This window comes from Camellia sinensis, chromosome 10 (genome assembly GCF_055761805.1).
Source record: "Camellia sinensis isolate YWXY chromosome 10, ASM5576180v1, whole genome shotgun sequence".
In the NCBI taxonomy this organism is placed as follows: domain Eukaryota; kingdom Viridiplantae; phylum Streptophyta; class Magnoliopsida; order Ericales; family Theaceae; genus Camellia; species Camellia sinensis.
In genome coordinates, this window is record NC_138970.1 from 142,157,218 (window position 1) to 142,168,274 (window position 11,057).

The window sequence follows — 11,057 nt, forward strand, 5'->3', positions numbered from 1 at the left end:
AACTTGTTGGGCTATACTTAACCTATAATGATGTAATTGCTCTATCATCATCAATATTCTATATCTATTTTATTTAAATATATAAATTTCATTTTGAAATAAAAATTATTCATTAAACAAATATTATCTATTTAATTTAGTGATTGTAATATTTTATTTCATTTTGATAATATATATAAAATTGTTCATTTGGAAAGAAGAAAATTACATAATTTTATACTTTTTTAATCATAAGTTCATAACTAAAAAAACATAAAGCATACATAATTAAATTTAAATACCACCACATGAAAATATAACCAAACATCTCATTTTTAATTAAAATACTTTAGTATAATTTTTCTTTTGTTTTTTTATCCCTCATAAATAATCTATATATATAATATATCTATTGTTTATTTTTCACACAAAAAAAAAAAAAAAAAACAACCATCGCCAAGCCTGGCCCACCAGCCCTATTTTGAGTGGACCTAAGCATGGGCCCAACTTTTCACCCCGTGACTGGCCCGAGAATTGGCAAGAGTCCGCAAGACCTGACAGCAGGCCGGACCGGGCCAAAATTACACCCCTATCATAGAACCATCTAACATTGACCCGGGCTTTATGGTCTGATTCAAATTTGAACAATTGATTTGTTAAAAATGTTGATGTCACACCATCTGCTGCTTGGGACTGGACTCTCCAATTCGAGGTCGGAAGTGGAGAAGCCCATCTCTTCAACCTAATAATGTTCTCACCATTCACTTCATGAACAAAAGCTACAACTAAAACTAAAACTAAAACAAATGACTCCAGAGGTTTGTCTCCATTTTAAACATTTTACACACCATTTGATTAACATCCTTAGGGTGTGTTTGTTTGGATGGACTAGATAAAGGGGATTGTAATCCATCAGATTATTAGTCTTGGGATACATTGTTCGCGGACTATTTGGTTGGATTGGATTTGTATCCTATGTTTGTTTAGTCATAGAATTAGATGTCTAGATTGGACTATTTTTAGTAAATTCAATGTTTGGTTGGACGGACTGGATAAGGAAAAATGTTCAAAAGACTATTTTACCCTTGTAATTTATAATTTTTATTTAGTATATAATTTTAAATTTGTAATCTATAATTTATAATTTATAATTTAACAACTCTTATAAATTTATAAGGCCATAATTTTTAATTTATTATTTTCAAATAAATTAAATTTACAATTTATATTTTTTATTTAACATATAATTTTAAATTAACAATACTAAAAAAATAATTTTATATTAAATAAAATTATTTTTTAACAACACAAAAAAAAAATTTAATTTATAAGACTAATTTTTAGGGAAAGTTACCAATAAATCCTAAATATTGAAATTGCACTCCATTTAGTCCTAATATTTATTCTTATGATCTATTTGGTCCTTTGTATTAGTAAATGACAAAAATACCATTAGGTATTTAATGTGACACGCGTGAACATTTTGTAAACGTGACATATTCCAATGTTGTTGAGAGGTTGAAATTCAATTGTCACGTGGCACGTTGATGGTGTTTGGTGGGTGCCACTAAATTGGAAAGTACACTAAGGCTTTTAGTACTTTCTTACATTTGGTAGCATAATGCACGTGCCACACATATTACGATCCGACCCGTTAGGCAAACCGTTTCCATAATACATTGTAAACCTAAACCCATTTAGGCATGTTTTGGGTACCCTAATTCCTGTCGTTTCTATTTGTTCTGTTCTAAGATTGTGGGAGATCTGTCGTATATGTTGAGGTGCGATCGACAATCGTGATCTCATTGTGTATGTGTCGGCGGTTGGGTGATTTGTTACATTGCGACGTTTGAAGGTATTCTAAATAGGGTACAGGGAGAGGATTTGAAGGAGGCGTTGGTATTTGGAACGATGTCTGCGAAAGGTACGTGTCACCAATGTTGTTGTTGTTCCCTTTTCGTTATGTTCATTATGTGGTTGATTGATTGTGTGGTTATGGTTTGGTGATTTTTGTCTGATGTTCCGAATCAGTTATTTTGTGACTGTGGAGATTGGGAGTTGTATATTGTGTGTGGGTGTGTATTGTGTGTGACGTTGTTGGGTGTGTGGGTGTGTTATCGTATGTTGTAGATGTCATATACATGTCGTGATAGTGATAGGTGTGTCTGTTTATGGTGAATTTTAAAGTGTGGGGTTGCGATGTTGGCTGGAAAGTTGGTGTTGGCATGTAATGTGACATGATGTGGCACGATGTGTCACATTGTTGGCATGTAAGGTTAGTTGGTTTGATAGACACGTTGTTTATTTTTACAAAACATTTAACACGTTGTCGTTACGTTGATTTATGTTCTCTGTTTGTGGGTTGTCTGTTGGTTGTAGTTGTCATGGAGTTGTATGTGTGTGTTTATATTGTTTCAGCTCTTTCAGTTATGTTTGTAATTAAGGTTTTTCATTTTTATTAGGTTGTGCGTACATTGGGTAGGTGTTTGGGTGCATGCAATGTAATCAATTTGTTTTTTATGAAAATGTAGATGATGACGGTAACAGAAGTCCATGGACGCGTTCATGTGAACGGAAGCGTGTTGAAGGTGTATGTGGGGGAAAATCGAACAAACTGGGTGTTAACATTCAGGGCCGCATATTGTTCAAGCAATCAAAAACAAACCAGTAGCAACCTCGTGAACAAGTTAATAAAGCGGTTGCAAGGCCATCACGCACTGCACCCACAAGGATTAACTTCCGCTCAAACATTGGTGGGATCGTGAAGCTTGTAACAACATCTTCTTTGAGGGCTGGTCACTTTGAACAGTTGAAGAGGACTCCATTTTGGATCATGGTTGAGGCTATCCGAATTAACAAGCTGAATCACAATGAATTCAGGAAGTATGACGAGGCAATTTTGAAAATAATACAGTCTGACGCATTCAACATTGGTGGAAATTTTGTGAAGCTATGTAGGAGTGATATTAGACTTCTGTTTGGGATTCAATGTGGTACTAAGCATATTGATTTGTCTCATTGTCAAAGGCCGACATCAGATTTCATTCAGCGGAGGAGTCATAACACTGTAAGGATAACGTCGAAACTCGTGAAAACATTGTTCAAAGAAACCGTGGCCGGGCGAAGAAGGGTCGACGAGGAGAACGCAGCAAAGTTATTGACACTTTATATGTGTGGGAAGATGTTTTTTGCTAATTTTGGGAAGATAATAAGCTAAGCATTTGTGCGATACATTGATGACCTGAATACCATGCGTTCATACGATTGGACTGGTGCAATACTGCAAATGTTGATGGGTTCAATCAAAGATTTCCATCGTACGCCGAAGAAGGTCACTGGGTGTGTTGTCACGTTGCTTGTATGTATTTTTTAGTTTGTTTTGCAAATTTATTAATTGTTTTATAGTATATATGTTGTTGTAATAATGGTTGGTTTTAAAGAATTTTGTACTTGGAACGCAGTATTGGATTTGTGAACATTTAACGCTGGTGAAACCTAAAACGGAGAGTATGTTCCCAAGATTTATGAGATGGGACATTGGTGCCTTAGTTACCCGGATATAGGGTTTGGATTTCTCAGCACCTGGCAAATTCCAGGTATATGACCTCTATAATGATGTGTAATATTTGTTTAGAACTGTTATTTGAAGAGGGTGTATGAATGTTGTGATGTTTGAGCTGTGTTTTGTTTATGTGATGGGCAGGTATGAACTGACAGATTAAGGTCTTTTAAGTACGAACGTGACATTTTGGCAACAGACGAGCATGAAGTTGGCCGTCGTGACGATGGAGTGACGGATGTGGTTGTTGGTTGCGGCGATGGGTTGGGACGTGTGGCACATGTGGTTGGGGATGACATGAGAGTGAAAGCGAAAGATGTGCACAGCACGGTGCGTGATGCAGTGAGTGACGTGGCTGGTTTAACCGAATTGGAAAAGGCTTTGAAGTCTATGGCAGACATGGAAGTGCGAAACAAAGCAAACGAGGGGACAATATCAAAGCTGAAGGATGAAGTATTTAGTTTGAAGAGTAAAATGGAAACGCAAGCCATGAACATTGTCGGTGGGTTCGGGTGTGTCATGAAGGTTAAGGATGACGAAATACGAAAATTTGAAAATGAGAACAAGGAATTACGCCAAACAATTTCGATGTCAGAGGACCAACTGGCTGACCAGCAAGTACACATTGTTACGCAAGCTTACTAGAAAAACAACTTTGGGGACATTGGTGCAAGCCATTGCCAAGGAGGTAGTGGGTTTGATGTGACAGTGGTTCATGATGTTACGCCTATTTGAGTTGGTGTAAATGTGGGCGTTAGCGGTGAAAATGTTACTATGCACACAGTGTCTGATTCTAGTCTGGTGCCACAGCAGAGTGTGGGTGATGTCAATTTGTCGGACCTTGAAATGGGGGTGTTTTCGAATAAAGGGAAAGGTGTAAGAAATTCGTTCGTGCATAACATTAAGAACAAAGTTAGGAAAGAGTTAAGGCTGAGAGATTATGACTACCAGGTAGGCCGTGAGTACAAAAAGAAAACAGTGACACACGGGTGCAAGGGTGGGGAGTTGAAAAAAGGCACTGTAAATGACACAGTTGTAGATATGGACACAGTTGGTGTGCCTGCCACTAAATGGTCTGGGTTTGAGTTGAACAACTGGTTTGGGGTGTGGAAACTGATGACGTTTGAGGAGAGGGAGAAAATAACAAAGGCTTACGAACGGAATGGCGACAGGTATGTGCGGGTGTTTATGTAATTTTCCTCCGTATGCGTAATGTGTTTTGGTGACATTATGTGATGCTGTGTTTGTTTTATGTGTAGGGCTGTGATGTGAGCTAGTGTTGAAAGTGGTGTGTCGGTGTATTTTACTGACGTGAAGAGTCTTGTACGTAGAGAAAGTATTTGCGGCAATGTGAGTTGTGTTATTACGTTAGTGTCTCACGAGTTGTGTTATGTTACATGGAATTGTGAAATGTGTGTCACCGTATGTGAATGATATGATCGGTTTCCATATTTAATGTTTTCGTGTCTCAATGCAGGTAATTGATGCGTATGCTAAGACATTGATGACAGAGCAGGCACATGTCTGTGCGGGTGATGCTTTATCGGACAAATCGTACTTCTTTAGTAGTATTTGCATGTTGAGAAAAGTATTGTTTAATTGTTGTATGGTGACCAGTGCATTGTCTACTGATATTAAATGTTTGTTTTGTAGAACGTTATCAGAATCGGCAGTGCGCAAACAATGGAAAGTTATGTGCTGAAGAATTTTGCATTGTCAAAAGATTGTCGGTACATTCATTTCCCAATATGCAACCACGCACACTGGACGATGGTGGTGTACGACGCAGAGGATGGAAGTTGGAAACATTTTAATTCAATGAGACAACGTTCATCTGGCAGGTCAGACGTGCACTACAGTGAAGCGCTTGTCCTGGTAAGGAACACATGTAATTGTTGTGTTAAATCAGTTCATGGATGTATTATGAGTTTGAATTTAATTATGGTGGTTGTTTTGTGTGTGATAGAAGGAACGTGTGTCGATTGTAATGAAGCGGTCGTTGCGAGCAGATGGAATAGACGAGGTTAGCATCGCTGAGACTTTCAACCATCCCCTCGAGGCTGTTGAAGACTGCCCCTAGAAGAAACCCGACTCGTAAGTGAACTATTGTTGGAACTGTAATGTTTTTCCGTTGTTTACGAAAGTGATTGTGCAATGTAATTGAACACTTATTTTTTGGGTTTTCTTAACGCAGGCTGGATTATGCTGTTCTTGTTTGCGCGGTGATGAGGCAGTACGTGCACCATGTTGATGTAGTGCGTTCATTGCAAGGTACCAATGGCATCGTGTTGAGAGCAAACATGGTTAAGGGATTTGTGAACGACGTTAGCAGGGGTCTTAAACATTCCACTTGAATGTTTATTTTTAAGCACATATGAAGACAATATCGTACAGTTATATATTTTTTATTAGCAAGTGGTACAGTTATATATTTTTTATTAGCAAGTGGTATATGCATGGATTTTTTGTTTTTGTGAACGTACGTTGACAATATTAATTTGGTAGTAAATATGATGTGGGGTTACGTTAATTGTGTTGTGTTTTTTTTTTTTGTGAAATGTGATACTTGCATGCGCACTGTGTTTATACAAGGTTGGTATTGGAAAAAATGTAGTTGTGAATGAAATGTACATGATATTGGCTGGTGACCATGTTTAACAGTGGGTTTGTATGGAGGATAGTAATGTGGTTTGCTATGTTGAACAACAGAAGTTTGTGTGGCAAACCAAAACTTTGTGGGTAGGTGTTGTTCCACGTATAGGGTGGTTAGGTAAAATGTTTATGCTGGGGTATGGGTGAACCATGTTATATGTTATGTATGGTATGTTACAGATTGTGACGATCGTGCATTGAGAAAGTGAGAAGGTATTGTAGTGTTGTAGCTTTTGAAGTGTGTATTACAGTTTGATGAATGCGTGTCATGATGCATGTGTGACGTTGTTAACATACCATGTTCTGGAAAAGAAAACGATACGTAACACTGTTTGGAAATATTTTAAAAAATGTTAAACAGTGCAGTAGTAGGAAAATAGTTGGGTACACTGTTACGTTTGGGATTGTGTCTGGCCCAAATTATTTGGTCGAAATACATAATGAAGACGACATAATAACAAAAACGATAATAGTATGGTATGTCTGGTGTGTTCATACACACTTATTTAAAAGGGGAAAAAGAAGATTACAATGACAAACTTATGAACAAAAACAGTAAACATGATGTTGCATGCAGTGACGGCTAAATTGGTTCTTTACATGTCTACCTGTTATAGTGCCCCATGCGTTGACAACGTCCGCATCGAATTTGCTGTGTTTCCTCTCCCCGAGACAGAATTCGTTTTTTCTTTGGCCTCCCCCGTGGTCGTTTCACAACTGGTGGGTGTATAATGAAATCTTCGGTGTTGAACGGAGGTTTCTCAACAGTTGGTATTGGAGTTATGCTTGAAGCGTATGTGGAACGATATTTAGACACATGGTAATATGGTTCAACCAAGTCATACAAATCTCGTCCGTTGTTACGGATTGCAACCATTGCGTGTGCACATGGAATTCGTTTAATCTGCCACTAAAAGCACGAACACGTCCGTCTGTCGACATCCACAAGTACTGATGGATATGAATGGACCTCGTACACATCGACATTTGATTGGCTTACAAGCCACGCCCTGCCTTTGTTGTATGCTTTTACCAACCGGGACTCGATTTTGGGGCAAAGAACTCCAAGCCACGCGGCTGCCTTACGTCGGCGTTTTGACATTTGGTCCATAATTTTAGTTCTAATGCTGTCAACCATCTTCGTGATTGGGAGGTGTCGTGCCTCACGGATCCATGAGTTAAATGACTCAGCGGCGTTGGAACACATCTCGCCATACCGGTCACCCCTACACACACCAAGATGAAAATGTAAAAAATAGTTTCATGTAATTATGAAGGAAAAAATACATTAAGCCGAACAATCTAGGAAATTAATTTGGTGCAATATTTTCATGATCGGGTGTGTACCGAAAGTAGGCATTTGCCCAATACGCCGGAGGTAAATCTTTCAGAAAACCCGTTGCCACTTGTCGCCCCGATGTCTTAAACCTTTCTAAGCTGGAATTGAATGTTGATACGGTCAGTGCATAAGCGCATTCACGAAATTTGCTTAACAATCCGACACGGTGCATCTTGTTGGTGTATCGCATCTTGTCTTGCAAGTTCCGTTACAAGTGTTGCAAGTAGAACGCGTGGTGGGCGGATGGAAATGTGATCGGAATAGATTCAAGTAGACCTGTGTGTTGGTCTAAAATAAATGTGATCGTCCTGTCCGTTGTGACCACGTTCGCGAGGTGTTCCAAAAACCAAGCCCAATTAGTTGTGTACTCCGAGCCGACAATTGCAATTGCCAATGGGAATAAACCTGTGTGCAAAATTAATAGTGGGTTGAGTAAATGGGTATGACGCAAACATAAGTGCGTTTTAAAAAAATTAAAAATTATGCCAATGACAGTGTGTGTGTGTTACGAATAAGCATAACCTTGATTGACATCCTTTGCAGTTGCAGCTAGCAAGTTGCCTTTGAATTTCCCCTTCAAAAAGGTACCGTCGAGGAATAGTAAAGGGCGACAATGATTGAACCCATCGATGCATGCTTTGAATGATGTAAAATATCGTACAAACCGGTGGTTTTGGTCATCGTAGTCAATGTTAATGTAACTGCCCAGATTGTTTTCCATAACAGCATTACTATACCACCGTAACTGATCGAACGAAATGGAATGTGCACCGAACATGTCGCCCTTTGCTTTCTCAACTCCCAACCATGCTACTCGGTAGCTTATCTTTAATCCATAATCTTCCTTCAAGTCATACACAACATCGGAGGGTCGTGTGAGCAGTTTTTCACGTACTCGTTCAGAGATAACGTCAGACACTAAATCAAACCCTACCCTTGGGTTTTTTGGTATCCGAATGGCAACACCGCAAATGTGCTCTGCGTTCCACTTAGGAATGTAAAAGAACTCATCAGCATGAAGAACTCTTGCATGTATAGACCACATACATCCTTTTTATTCCCTCATCATGCACACAGCTGTAATCCGAACGGAGTCATTCTTCAGATACTTGAACCGAAATCCACATTCAACTGCATACTTACGAAGAACATTACGGAATTCAGCAGCCACGCCTTCAAAACTTTGACCCACATGTGTGATACCATTAGCCCATGGAGCAGACATGTAAACTTTGTCAACATGAGGACAAAATTTGGGGAGTAAATCATCTTGTTTATCGTCATCGTCCGACTCATATCCTTCCCTTGGCAAACTGAATGTAACATCACATGGTTTCCGATTTGCGTCACCAAAACCGTTTGAACTTAGCGTGCTTCGAGTTTCAACGACGACGTCAATATGTCCTAAACGGAAAGACCGTGCAAGGGATGCCATGTTTTCCATATCGATATCATTTTGTAATTTGAAACTGTTGTATCTCGGAATCTTGAAAAATAAACACACATCATCATGTGTGAGACCATTAAAATTTTGATGGACAGAATTAACCAAATCATCAAATCGAAATGGAAATGGAAATTGCAACTTCATGGCGGCGTTCGTGTCACGGTAAGAACACACCAACATAACATGAGCGTCCATCCCTACAATATGCAACCAATGTAACAAAATGGTTTCATATTACAATAAATGCAACACAGCAGACTGTAACATACGAATATGTGTGGACAACCCCCCACCCCCCGTGCCCTACGCAAAACTCAGCCATGTGTGTCAAATACACATAAAATCAGCAATGTGTATCAACACATATTGAGTGTAAAAATCTTATAAATTACACAGTAAGAGAAACCTATAACACCCAAAACACCAATACCCGACACCAATGTGTCATCTGGAGAACGACGTATACGGCCGGAAACCGTTAACATATTGAAGACGAATGTACCTAACCCCGTACGAATGGGGAACAACGATTACAATAGGAACATTATATGGCATACCATGCAATTAACCTAGACACACACCACACACGAAAACACCAGAAACAAAACCATACATCGAACACACCAGCACTACTGTCGGTGAAACTCGAATCACCGTCTGTCCACAAACACACCAATGACCACAACACACCGTCACATCAGACAAGTGTATCAAATACACAAAAAATCAACAATATGTATAAACACATATTGAGTGTAAAAATCGTATAAATTACACAGTAAGAGAAACCTATAACACCCAAAACACCAATACCCGACACCAATATGTCATCTGGAGAACGACGTATACGACCGAAAGCCGTTTCCATATTGAATACGAATATGCCCAGCCCCATACGAATGGGAAACAACGATTACAATATGAACATTATATGGCACACCATGCAATTAACCTATAGACACAACGCACACGAAAACACCCGAAACAAAACAATACCTCCAACACATGAGCACTACTGGCGGCGAAACTCGAATCAACGTCTGTCCACAAACACACCAACGACCACAACACACCGTCGCATCAGCCAGAAAAAACCCTAACACAATGAAGGGAACATATTGTACTTCCTTATACACAACAAAGCCCAAAAAAAAAACAAAAAAAAACAAAACCTACGAGAACAAAAAATGTATAAATGACCAATACATATTACCAAACAAGGAAAAAAAGGCTCAACAGGACTATATTCACTCACTGATTGAACCAATCAGAGCAACAAACACAACGTTGGGACCAAATGGTGCAATTGTTTGTGGGATGGGATTTATTGGTAAATATTTCTAATTTTAATTTATTTTTTTTTAATTAAATTTAATTTATAATTTATAATTTATAATTTATATTTTTTATTTAATATATAATTTTAAATTAACAACACTAAAAAAATGATTTTATTTAATATATAAATATAATTTTAGGTGAATTACGCTAACGGTCCTTATAGTTTGGAACTTGTGTCATTTTGATCCCTGACTTTTCAATTGTGACACATTTGACTCTGAATTTTGAATCTTGTTTCAAATAAGGACAATCGAAGATACCATTTGATTTTTCAAGGGCAAAACCGTCAATTTCATAAAATATAACTAATTTGACAAAAATAAATGTCAAAAAAATATTTTAAAATTTTTAAAAATTATTCCTACCCACTAAAAATAAAATTATGTAAAATTGATAAATCTTTTAGACATTTATTTATTTATTTATTTTACCGATTTAACTTTTATTATGTGTTTGGATGATAATCATGTAATGAGTGGTTGTTTTTGTTTTCATTAAATTAGTTTCTATTTTTCTAAAAGTCAAATATGGCAACAACTTTGATATCATTATTCAACCAATCCATTAAATCAAAAAAAATCCAAAACTAAAAATATTTCATATATTAAATGTATCAATTACACATCAAAAGTTTAATAAGCACCCATTACATAATCATCATCTAAACATATAATAAAAATTAACTTAGTAAAATAAATAAATAAATAAATAAATAAATATCTAAAAAATTTATCAATTTT

General features: G+C 37.5%; 1 long non-coding RNA gene across 1 annotated transcript; it reads right to left on the bottom strand.

Moving 5' to 3' along the window:
- Window positions 1-6,594: 6,594 nt before the first annotated feature.
- Window positions 6,595-9,173, bottom strand: LOC145801344 (uncharacterized). The gene is made up of 3 exons (XR_014342689.1): window positions 8,052-9,173; window positions 7,538-7,934; window positions 6,595-7,416 (listed from the first exon to the last, which is right to left on the bottom strand). It is a non-coding gene; the product is annotated as an uncharacterized LOC145801344 (long non-coding RNA).
- Window positions 9,174-11,057: the final 1,884 nt, after the last annotated feature.